General features: G+C 46.8%; 2 pseudogenes across 2 annotated transcripts in view; one reads left to right on the forward strand and one right to left on the reverse strand.

The window, feature by feature from the left end:
- LOC311148715 (solute carrier family 15 member 5-like) overlaps window positions 1–3,427 on the reverse strand; it is a 202,049-nt pseudogene extending 198,622 nt beyond the window's left edge. Inside the window, exons 1-4 of the transcript in view lie at window positions 3,421–3,427; window positions 2,989–3,307; window positions 2,665–2,851; window positions 2,258–2,450 (exon numbers count right to left, since the gene is read on the reverse strand). The product of the transcript in view is annotated as a solute carrier family 15 member 5-like (transcript). The remainder of the gene's footprint in view (window positions 1–2,257; window positions 2,451–2,664; window positions 2,852–2,988; window positions 3,308–3,420) is intronic.
- A 2,722-nt stretch (window positions 3,428–6,149) lies between these two features.
- On the forward strand, window positions 6,150–7,759 carry LOC311148716 (E3 ubiquitin/ISG15 ligase TRIM25-like; annotated as a pseudogene). The gene is made up of 4 exons: window positions 6,150–6,156; window positions 6,517–7,109; window positions 7,523–7,618; window positions 7,724–7,759. The product of its transcript is annotated as an E3 ubiquitin/ISG15 ligase TRIM25-like (transcript).
- The last annotated feature ends 3,462 nt before the right edge of the window (window positions 7,760–11,221 follow it).

Here is an 11,221-nt window from a genome sequence, read left to right on the forward strand (position 1 = left end):
CCAGGGTTGTGGGTTCGATTCCCACGGGGGGCCAGTATAAAAAAAAAAAAGATGTATTCACTAACTGTATGTCGCTCTGGATAAGAGCGTCTGCTAAATGACTAAAATGTAAACATACTCGGCCCACTGTTGTTTCTCTCAAAAGGCTCCAGGTAAATGTGTTTCATAGATACCTGGTGCCTCTTCGAAAGGCAGGTGATTGTTGGTAGGCTGATGGATGCCACATTGGCAAAGGTGTCATCATTCTCCTCAATGGCCTGCTTTATTTCAGACAGCCGTATGTCATTCCTGGCCCTCACCATTTCCACCACTGCCCAGTCCTGCTGGTCGTTCAGCACACGGCCACCACCACCACGGGGTCTTCTGTCAATTCTGAGGGTAGAACAGAGTATACTGTCAATAGATCATACTGTAAGAATACTGGAACTTGTTTTGTGAATTTACTAAGAGTTGTGAAACTTTACCACACACTTGTGAAAATAGTACCAAGACAACACTGGGGAACAGGTTGTCTGGAATCCAGTAACAGTGGAAATTGACCCCCTCCTCTCTCTCTGTGAGTTATCAGTGCTCTGTACAGGCAGAAGTTAGTAAGTATGAGACAATCTTTACTGAACTGATCGGGTCCATTGAGAGAATACTCACTGAGGTGAAAAGGTTGATTAGAGGCCAGGAGAAGACTGCAGTGAGACGGGTTAAAGGACTCCTGGAGCAACTGGAGCAGGAGATAGCTGAGCTAAAGAAGAGAAGCACTGAGCTGGAGCAGCTCTCACACACAGAGGATCACATCCATTTCCTCCAGGTAACTCAACTGCCTTGTTACATGTGATATGAAGTTGCATTTTTTAATAGTGACAGAATTCGAAATGTCTCCTTAGCTGAAGACCAAAGAAGAGTTGTTCCTCTGTAAGTGATATTCAAACACCCTCTCAAAGACAACATACATGTTCTTTCTTTTACTTATTGGGTTTTGTTGTTCATCAGTCAGACGTCCTCCAGCTGACATTGGATCTGAATACAGCTTATCCAGAACTCAGGCTGTCTGAGGTAAACTGGAAGGTGACAGCCACTGATAAAGCTCAGCCCTATCCTGACTACTGGAGACAGCTGCTGTGTAGAGAGGGCCTGTCTGGAGTCTGCTACTGGGAGGTAGAGTGGAGCGGTGGATGGGTTGAAATAGTAGTGTCATATAGAGGGATCATCAGGAAAGGAAAGGTCCCAGAGTCTACATTTCTAGGTAACAGTCAGTCCTGGACTTTGGAGTGCTATCCCCCCCCCCCCCCCCATTGTAGGGTTTGGCACAATGCTAATAAAACAGAAATATCTGTCCCCTGGTCCTCCAGAGTAGGAGTGAACCAGGACCACAGGGCAGGAACTCTGTCCTTCTACAGTGTCTCTGACACAATGACCCTCCTCCACAGAGTCCAGACCACATTCACTCAGCCCCTTTATCCTGGGTTTGGGATTGATACAAAATCATATCTCAATAATTACCAGTAGGTACAGATGATTTCAACCATTTCAGACATATTAATGGAGAGCTTCTGGGTTATTAACAGTCTTCCAATAGGGCCATGATCTGGTTCAATTACCCTTTTTTAACATTATTGTAAGAAAATACATCTTTAGACATAGCACATTCTTTGTAGCCTGGTCCCAGATCTGTTAGTGGTCTTGCTAAACAGATGGCATGATGGCACATACAGACTGACACTCAGGCTTCAGACTTTTACTGTCTACCTGATCACCTCTTGGCTGTTGCAATCCTCTGTAAATGTGTCTCTTTTTCTCTTGATGTAAACTGTAGTACTGGCAAACCAGTCAAATCAGAAACTGGGATCATTGTTGATCCATTTATGATCAGATGAGAATATTTAAATCACCCATGTACATGTATGAATACAAACAATTCTGTATTCTGAATCAATTACTGAATCAATGTGATCTTTCAATATAAAACTCATCATCATGACATTGGAATTGCTCTGTTACTGAATTGATTGACACAATGAATCAGCTATTTCCAGTCATCTATGTAGCAGTATATCCACAGGGGGAGGAAGTGCAGGGAGATGCCTCTGATATGACTGGGTGTCAGGTGGAAGGAGGCAGTTGGTTCCAACACTCCACATTCTAACTTCATCTCAACTACATATGGTGTCCATTGACATTGTAAATCTCCAACCCAGTTTGTCTCTGTGTATGAACAGTGTAGCAGCAATAGGTGTGTCAGAAATACGTGCTGGCTCTCTGTCACTCCCAGGCAGGGGTGACGAGGGCCTCAGCCAGCCCCAGTAGGATGTACTGGGGAGCCAGCTGGAAGCAGGCCATGGAGGACACCTGGAGCACCTTCCCTGACAGGGCCTGCTCCGTCAGAGGATAGCCCTTCCTGTGGACCTCAGACAGGCCCGCTACCAGGACAGACTGGGCCGCACACGCATGACCCAGCACTGAGAGAGGAGAGGAGGGAGGGGACAGGGAGAGCAACAGAGAGAGAGAGGGAGAGAGAGAGAGAGAGAGACATTAACATTGACTGGCTCATTGATGTGGATGGTATTTGTGTGTGTGTGTGTGTGTGTGTGTGTCGTGTCTCTCTGTGTGTGTGTGTGTGTGTCTGTGTGTGTGTGTCTGTCTGTCTGTGTGTGTGTGTGTGTGTGTGCTTACTGATGACTCTGGCGTGGGAGAAGGGTGTTTTCTCCATGGACAGGTAGCAGGAGGTGACACACTCCATGAGAGGGGCCAGCAGCAGCAGAGGTAGGATGCTGATGACGTTCATGGCACCGATGGGCAGGAGGAAGCTGTTCAGGTGCAGGTTAGAGTTCATGGTCTGAATGTAGTAACCTGATGGAATCTGTGGGAGAGGTCAGGGTGACAACAGATTCTAGGACAACTTTATGGAGCCTAAATAAACATGATATATTTGCCTGTTTTATCTCCTTTGAAGCATGTCAGTGTAGAGCCCTGATGTTCTCCATTACATTGACCTGCCTGAGTGATGCAGGCTCGGTACAGTATCTGCAAGAGGTACAGGGGAAAGAGCCTGGCCAGGACCTTGACGTTCTCCATGTGCGTCTCACTGTAGCGCCCCCCCGTTGTTCTCCTTGGCGCGGACCTGAAGATGAGGTTGAGGATGTGTTACCTTTCTTGGAGCTGAAGATGAGGTTGTTTTGGACCATACAGTCAGTAGCCAGGTTGTTGGCTACTCACTGCTGGATGTAGGTGATACCCAGAAACACTACCGTCCACTTCAGGTTCACCAGCCAGTAGAACCTGAGAGGACAACATATCAAACAGGGTTGAGGGGAAACTTTTTGGAATTAAATGCAGGACCTGTGATCTCCACATGAATCTAGGTAGCCATAACCAAATCAGCTAGTCACTGAGAGACGATATATCAACACAGAGATGGGCAAAATATACTGTACATCAAAAATGGATCTTGTTAAAAATACCAGATACTCTAAAGACTAATGTATCAAACTAAAATACAAAATACTTGTCACGATCGTCTTGACGAGAAGTAGACCAAAGCGCAGCGCGTTGAGCGAACATGACTTTATTAGTAAAGTGCACACACGAAAATACAAAAACAATAAACGAAACGTCCTTAGCACAAATGACTGACAAGGAACAAAAACCCACAACCCTAAGGTGAACACTGACAGTTTAAATATGGCTCCCAATCAGAGATAACGAGCCGACAGCTGACACTCGTTACCTCCGATTGGGAGTCACATGACGAGACAAGACACTAGAACCAAAACCAAACACAACCAAATGAACACACCCTATACCCAACACAACCAAATGAATACACCCTGGCTCAAACTACACAGTCCCGGAGCCAGAGCGTGACAGTACCCCCCCCTAAAGGCGCGGACTCCGACCGCGCCTACACCCCAAAATAGGGGAGGGCTGGGTGGGTGTTGCTCCTCGGAGGCGGCTCCGGCTCCGGGCTTGACCACCACCCCACTTCACTCCCCCCGTAGTGCCCCCGGTCCGATCTGACCCAGCTTGCTGGATCAGGACCTCCGACGATGCGCACCCCTGGCTTGGCGCGTGAGGCAGGAACGGACCGGACCTGGCTGACGATACGCACCCTAGGCTTGATGCGTGGAGCCGGAACGGGCCTCACCAGGCTGACGACTTGCATCCCTGGCTTGGTGCGAGTAGCAGGAACGGGCTGGATCAGGCTGACGGCTCGCACCCTTGGCTTGGTGCGAGTAGCAGGGACGAGCTGAACCAGGCTGACGACTCGCACCCTTGGCTTGGTGCGAGTAGCAGTAACGGGCTGGACCAGGCCGACGACTCGTACCCCTGGCTTGGTGCGAGTAGCAGGAACGGGCTAGACCAGGCTGACGACTCGCACCCTTGGCTTGGTGCGAGTAGCAGGAACGGGCTGGACCAGGCTGACGACTCGCACCCTTGGCTTGGTGCGAGTGGCAGGAACAGGCCGGGCCGGGCTGGCGACGCGCACCGTAGGTTTGGTGCGAGTGGCAGGAACAGGCCGGGCCGGGCTGGCGACGCGCACCGTAGGTTTGGTGCGAGTGGCAGGAACAGGCCGGGCCGGGCTGGCGACGCGCACCGTAGGTTTGGTGCGAGTGGCAGGGACAGGCCGGGCTGGGCTGGCGACGCACACCGTAGGTTTGGTGCGAGTGGCAGGAACAGGTCGGGCTGGGCTGGCGACGCACACCTTAGGCTTAGTACGTGGAGCAGGAACAGGCCGGGCTGGGCTGACGACGCACACCGTAGGCTTCGTACGTGGAGCAGGAACAGGCCGGGCTGGGCTGGCGACGCACCCCGTAGGCTTGGTGCGTGGAGCAGGAACAGGCCGGGCTGGGCTGGCGACGCACACCGTAGGCTTCGTACGTGGAGCAGGAACAGGCCGGGCTGGGCTGGCGACGCACACCGTAGGCTTCGTACGTGGAGCAGGAACAGGCCGGGCTGGGCTGGCGACGCGCACCGTACACTTAGTGCGGGAAGCAGGAACGAGCCGGGCCGGGCCGGGCTGGCGACGTGCACCATACACTTAGTGCGGGAAGCAGGAACGAGCCGGACCGGACTGGTGACGCACACCACTTGCTTGGTGTGAGGAGCGGGACTGGGTTTCCTCATAACCCTCCGCTCCCTCAGCTGCCTACCGAGTTCCTCTCGCCGTGCCTCGTTTCTCACCTTTTCCCTAATCGCCTCTAATAGCTCCATCCTCTGCCACATTAACTCCTGCTCCCTCTTCGCCAGTAGCCCCCTTAACCTGGTGGCCTCCTCACCTAATCGCCCTGTGGCAGCCTCCTGCTGCCCAGTCGCCCCTGCCGTGTGCCCCCCCCTAAAAAATGTTTGGGGTTGCCTCTCGACCCTCCGACGCTGCTCCCACGTCCAGGCTGCCTGTTCCTGGACACGCTGCTTGGTCGTAGTATGGTGGGTTTTTCTGTCACGATCGTCTTGACGAGAAGTAGACCAAAGCGCAGCGCGTTGAGCGAACATGACTTTATTAAATAAAGCGTAACACGAAAACCACAAAACAAATGACGATACGTGAAGTCCACAGTGACAATGACTGAACAGGAACAAAAACCCACAACCACAAGGTGAAAACACACAGTTTAAATATGGCTCCCAATCAGAGATAACGAGCCGACAGCTGACACTCGTTACCTCCGATTGGGAGTCATTGACAAACAAGGAAACATACCAAATAGACAACCAACCAAACAAAACACAACCAAAACGAACACACCCTGGCTCAACATACAAAGTCCCGGAGCCAGAGCGTGACAATACTTTTGTAGTTGTATGTAGATAAAATACAAATACATACAGGTAAATACATTTGCTAGTACACACCTTTCTCAGTGACGGAAGAAAACAGCTTTTAACTTTCTATGACTGTGATATGAGATTGTTAATCTACCTTAGTTGAATGTACTGATGGTAAGTCTCTCTGGATATGAGTCTCTGCTAAATGACTAAAATGTAAATGTAAAAATGAACAATTGCAAAGCACACTGGGTATTATTATTGGCCTTCTTTCAGGTGCAGAGCTCATTAATTTAATACCCAGCATGCTTTTCAAGTGTTCTTTTTTCATGTATATTTAATTCATTTAGCAGACGCTCTTATCACACCATAGTGCTATCAGACTTCTGATACTAATGCAGGGTGAAAGCGGGGCCACAAGATGTGAACCGCTATAAAAAATTGTATTGAAAAGTATTTAGTATTTTGAAAATACATTGGAGTGTAGTTCAGCCCAGCATAATTCAAATGACTAAATACTCAGAAGAAATTAAAATATGTATTTCAAATACATGTAACATAAATACTAACTATCTCTGCCTACTACCCAACATTCTGTCACACTTCCTTATCAAAGAAACCACACCCCCTCTACATACAGAGTACACAGTCAAGTGGAAGCCCCTCCCTGTCCTCTGGTGTAGAGCTCCATGAAACACAAAGTAGTCTTTGACACTGAACAGAAAGTAATCTTTGACACTGCCATTGCTTAACCTACGGGAGAGAGCACCAAAAGGGCAGAGAATCAGGAACTGTTCTGTTGCTCCATCTGTCTGGATCTACTGAAGGATCCGGTGACTACTGCCTGTGGACACAGCTACTGTATGGGCTGTATTAAAGAAAGCTGGGATCAGGATTATCTGAAAGGTGTCTACAGCTGTCCCCAGTGCAGACAGACCTTTACCACAAGGCCTGTTCTGAACAGGAGCACTGTGTTGGCTGAAGTGGTGGAGAAACTGAAGAAGACAGGACTCCAGGCTGCTCCCCCTCCTGCTAAGTGCTATGCTGGACCTGGAGATGTGGCGTGTGATTTCTGCACTGGGACCAGAAAGCAGAAAGCCCTCATGTCTTGTCTGGCGTGTCTGGCCTCTTACTGTGAGACTCACCTCCAACCTCACTATGAATTTCCTGCTTTGAAGAAGCACTAGCTGGTCAAAGCCACCGCACAACTACAGGAGAAGATCTGCTCTCATCATGACAAACTGCTGGAGGTTTACTGTCGTACCGATCAGCAGTGTATCTGTTATCTGTGTACAATGGATGAACATAAAGGCCATGATACAGTGTCAGCTGCAGCAGAGAGGACTGAGAAACAGGTAAGACCAGAACAACTTGTTGGTGACTGTCTGATAAACAACAAATTAAAGATACAGTAGGAACTAAGGCTGTTTGAATATGAGATCATTCAAGTGATATCGATCCACGGCAGAACAAATTTGAACACAAACATTGATTATATAGATGTGTTAACCCAGAGTCTCCAAATGTATCACCATTTTCTAAAGTCAAAGACCATTGTAATTTGTTATCAAACACCCAATCAGCTCCCCTGTTTTGTGCACTGTTAAAACTATAATCATTCACATAACAATATAATAATATAATTTCACACAAACACTTCCTCAACATTTTAATCCCTATCTTCTATGGGCCCTATGTCCCATTACTATACTATTGATCTACTGGACAAATAAAGCTTGATAGCTCATTGAAGAGTGATTCTCCACAGAGGCAGCTGGGGATGAGTCATCAGAAGGTCCAGCAGAGATTCCAGGAGAGAGAGAAGGAGCTGAAGGAGCTCCAACAGGCTGTGGAGTCTGTCAATGTGAGTATTGTTGACCAGAGGAGACTTCTCTCCTCCAGTCAGAGAGAGAGAGAGAGAGGGAGAGGGGCCCCTCTCCAATCCCACTGACCCCACTGTTGGGAACAGGCTGTTTGGAACCATTTCAGAGAATATACTGCTTAATGTCACTGGCGAGATATGAACTCGGGTCAACCACAGGAGAAACCAACATCTTGACCGTTTCACCAAGAGGACATTCCTTATCGGGCCAAAGGCCGACACAGATTTTGAAGTTGCAGGCGGGGCTACCTCATCACAAAACCTTGAGTAATCATGACTGACTCATGTCCCCTACACATTAACATGGAGCTCTCTCTCTCTCTCAATTCAAATCAATTCAAAGGGATTTATTGGCATGGGAAACATGTTTACATTGCCAAAGCAAGTGAAATAGATAATAAACAAAAGTGAAATAAACAATCAGAAATTAAGAGTAAAGATTACACTCAGTTTCAAAGGAATAAAAACTTTCAAATGTTATAATTCAAGTGCAAACAGAGTGAGCCGTGCGCCAGACAGAGTTCTGGAGGTGAAATGGAAATGAATGAGGGAGAGTTAAGTGAGGTAGAAGGTGTGGTGAAGAGCTCAGAACCAGAGCCTGGCATCAATGGACATGATAAAGAAGAATCTGGTGCAGTAGGAGTTACATTGTTGTAGAAAGTGGATCCATACCTTTTGGCAGATCCATTTGTAGTTTCAGGGTGGGTGGGAAAGGAGTTGGGTGCAGTTGAATCAGTGAAGGTAACCTGTAGTGATATTTGTTTGTGTTTCGTTTGGTGGGACGCAGACCCGGTGGTGAGTGTGGTGAAACAGAGGAGTCACTGTCAGTCCTTTTGAGTTTTGAGTCTTTACCTGACAAAGTCATGTTAGGATATATCAGTTATCCTGTTAGTCTTTGTGCCGAATCCACTGCACTGATTCAGGTGCAACGTTTATGATCATGTTGCAGCAGATTGTAGGAGGGAGATTCCAAGATGTGGGAAGTGTGCAGGAGGGCATGGGATAGAGGATTGTGTAGTTTTGGTGGATAAAGTTGTGTGTGTCAACTGTTGGGATGCCCATGTTGCTGGGGATCGGAAGTGTCCGGTGCGAGAGAGGTAGGTTGAGGTGGCTAGAGTCAGAGTAGTGCAGAAGGTGTCGTATGCTGAGACAGTGAAGAAAGTAGAGGAGGATGGGTCAAGGGTGAGAGATCCTGAGAGGATCCCTGTGAGTAGTAGATCTGTGCCAGCACAGAGGGATAGGTCAACGAGTGATATATGCTTCAGTAAAGTTAGCTTCTTGCCGTTTATAGCAATGGTTATCAACTGTACAGCAGAAATTGAATGAAATTGAATGTAAATCACAGAAAATAGATGTTGTGGTGGCAGCTGCAGAGAACTATTTGGGCATACAAGATTTGACTTCAGAAGAGTTACAGGTTGTGTTAGTTGTGGTTTCCTGTCCTCCCAGGCCGTTGGCATGGTGCAGGAGCAGATAGGGTCAAAGTAGTGGAATGGGGTAGTGGTAGGGGTGTAACGATCCATCTACTACATCGATGTATCGATTTATATTCATATGATCCAACTACATCGATCTGTGCTCGGCGAGTTGGCCTTTTGGACAACATATATCGATCTAACATCGTTTTAAAATGTAATAAATCGATTGTATCGATACTAGGAAATAACCCATTGGATTTAAGCACGTCAGACTTTATATGCAGGGGTGCACATAACTGGTACGCAGATACGCAAGCGCGACAAAAATCAGGAATGTGTAATGCCACTTGTGTTACTACGCGCCTTTGCGTACTTGACCGATCTTCTCATCTAACCTTACACATGACATGTTGCTTGTCAACTACTGTCAGGGATGTCCAAAAAGCAACAGACATTAAGCAGATTCTTTGGCGTTTCGCCACCTACAAAGAAACGCCAACTGGAGCCAGAGCCGAAGAAAATACTTTTTTCGGAAAAGTGGCTTGAAGCTAACGATGAGCGCACTGAAATGTGGTGCAAGATTTGCCGCTCAAATCCACATCTAGCAGACAAAACAGGTGCATTTTATAAAGGCTCAAAGAATTTCAACCATCCTTTATTTGACAAACATGAAAAGAGCAAGGAGCACACGAATGTGGCGCAAGCCATTGCTAAAAGCTAGCCGAGAATAAATGTCCAGTCGCCGAGACAAGCTGAATGAAGAACAGCGGCAAGCTCTGTTTAATATTTTTCTCTTTCCATAAAGCTAAACACGCACGTCCCATGTCTTCCTATTCTGAGGATGTTCCTTTACTGAATGCTTTTTGATGGATCTGAGGACATCACAAAAACTGAGCAGGAAATAGTTTACATTGTGTCTGTGTCCAGCAACGGAGAGTTTACTTCGGACTTTATTGGACTGATTGAATTGGGTGCTGACCGAACCGCACAGGCCATAACAGACGGACTTGTGAGACTTTTGGTAAGTTTCATAATACCAGATGTTCTGCATGGAGTCATGAAACACTGTTAAAAATATCAAGACTATTGCCAGCCATTAAAATGGAACTGGTTACCAGGTATTTATTTCAGTCACACTGGTTGAATTTTTGGCTAAAAGGTTACTGAATCGATTTCAAGTCACTGAATCGTTTCGGATCGTATCGTTCTAAATGAACCAATATCGTCCTTGAATCGTATCGACAACCACGAATCGTGATACAAATCGAATCGTTGTTAAAACGAATCGTTACACCCCTAGGTAGTGGGTATTTAATGAGTGTAGGGTTAGTTGGAAGGGTGTTTTTTAAAATTATTATAATTTCCCCTTTTCCCATTTTGTGTCACAAAGTATAATGGATTCATATTATAGTCCAGTTGGGGGCGGTAATGCAACATATTGGATGCCAACCGCCATTAAACTCCAAAGAAGAAGAACCGTTACATTATGTCTAAGTACAGTATTGTAACGATGTTCATGTCTCTCTCATTCATTAACTTTCACAGTAGTTGGTTGTGTGGGTCTCTGGTTATGAATAGGGTGCTGACAGACAATTGTTGATGGATATTTATAGAGCTCTGATCAGGATGACAATTGATTACTGGTGTACAGTTTATGGAACAGAGGTAAAGACTTGGCTTCAGAAGCTGGACAGAATCCAGTATATAGCTTTAAGGATATGTATTGGTGCATTTAATTCAACATCTGTATGTGCCTTACTGGTGGAGGCAGGAGAGATGCCTTTGGATATACAGCGTAAAAAATGGTCATTATCTTATTGGGTTGAAAGGCTGTGAGGTTGAGCATCCCACTGCTACTGTTCTAGATGACTGTTGGGAATATACTAGTAGACAAGGCAGTGGTTTTGAATTGGACAGTTGGAAAGCTTGCTGATGAGAGTGGTTTGAGGGAGTTGGAGATTGGCCCTTCTTTGGTGATAGGGGATGTTCCTCCATGGTTACTCCCAGACCCTGTTGTTGATCTAACCTTGGTAGAGAAAAGGAAAGATTGGTCAGAAGTCAGTGATATAGGGAAACTGGTTGACAATTACATTGGTAAAAGTTTTTATGCTTTTTTAATGCTTTTCACAGACGGATCCAAGGACCCAGATAGTGGGCGCACAGGAGA

The sequence above is a fragment of the Coregonus lavaretus genome (genome assembly GCF_964263955.1).
Source record: "Coregonus lavaretus genome assembly, chromosome: 21".
Lineage (NCBI taxonomy): Eukaryota > Metazoa > Chordata > Actinopteri > Salmoniformes > Salmonidae > Coregonus > Coregonus lavaretus.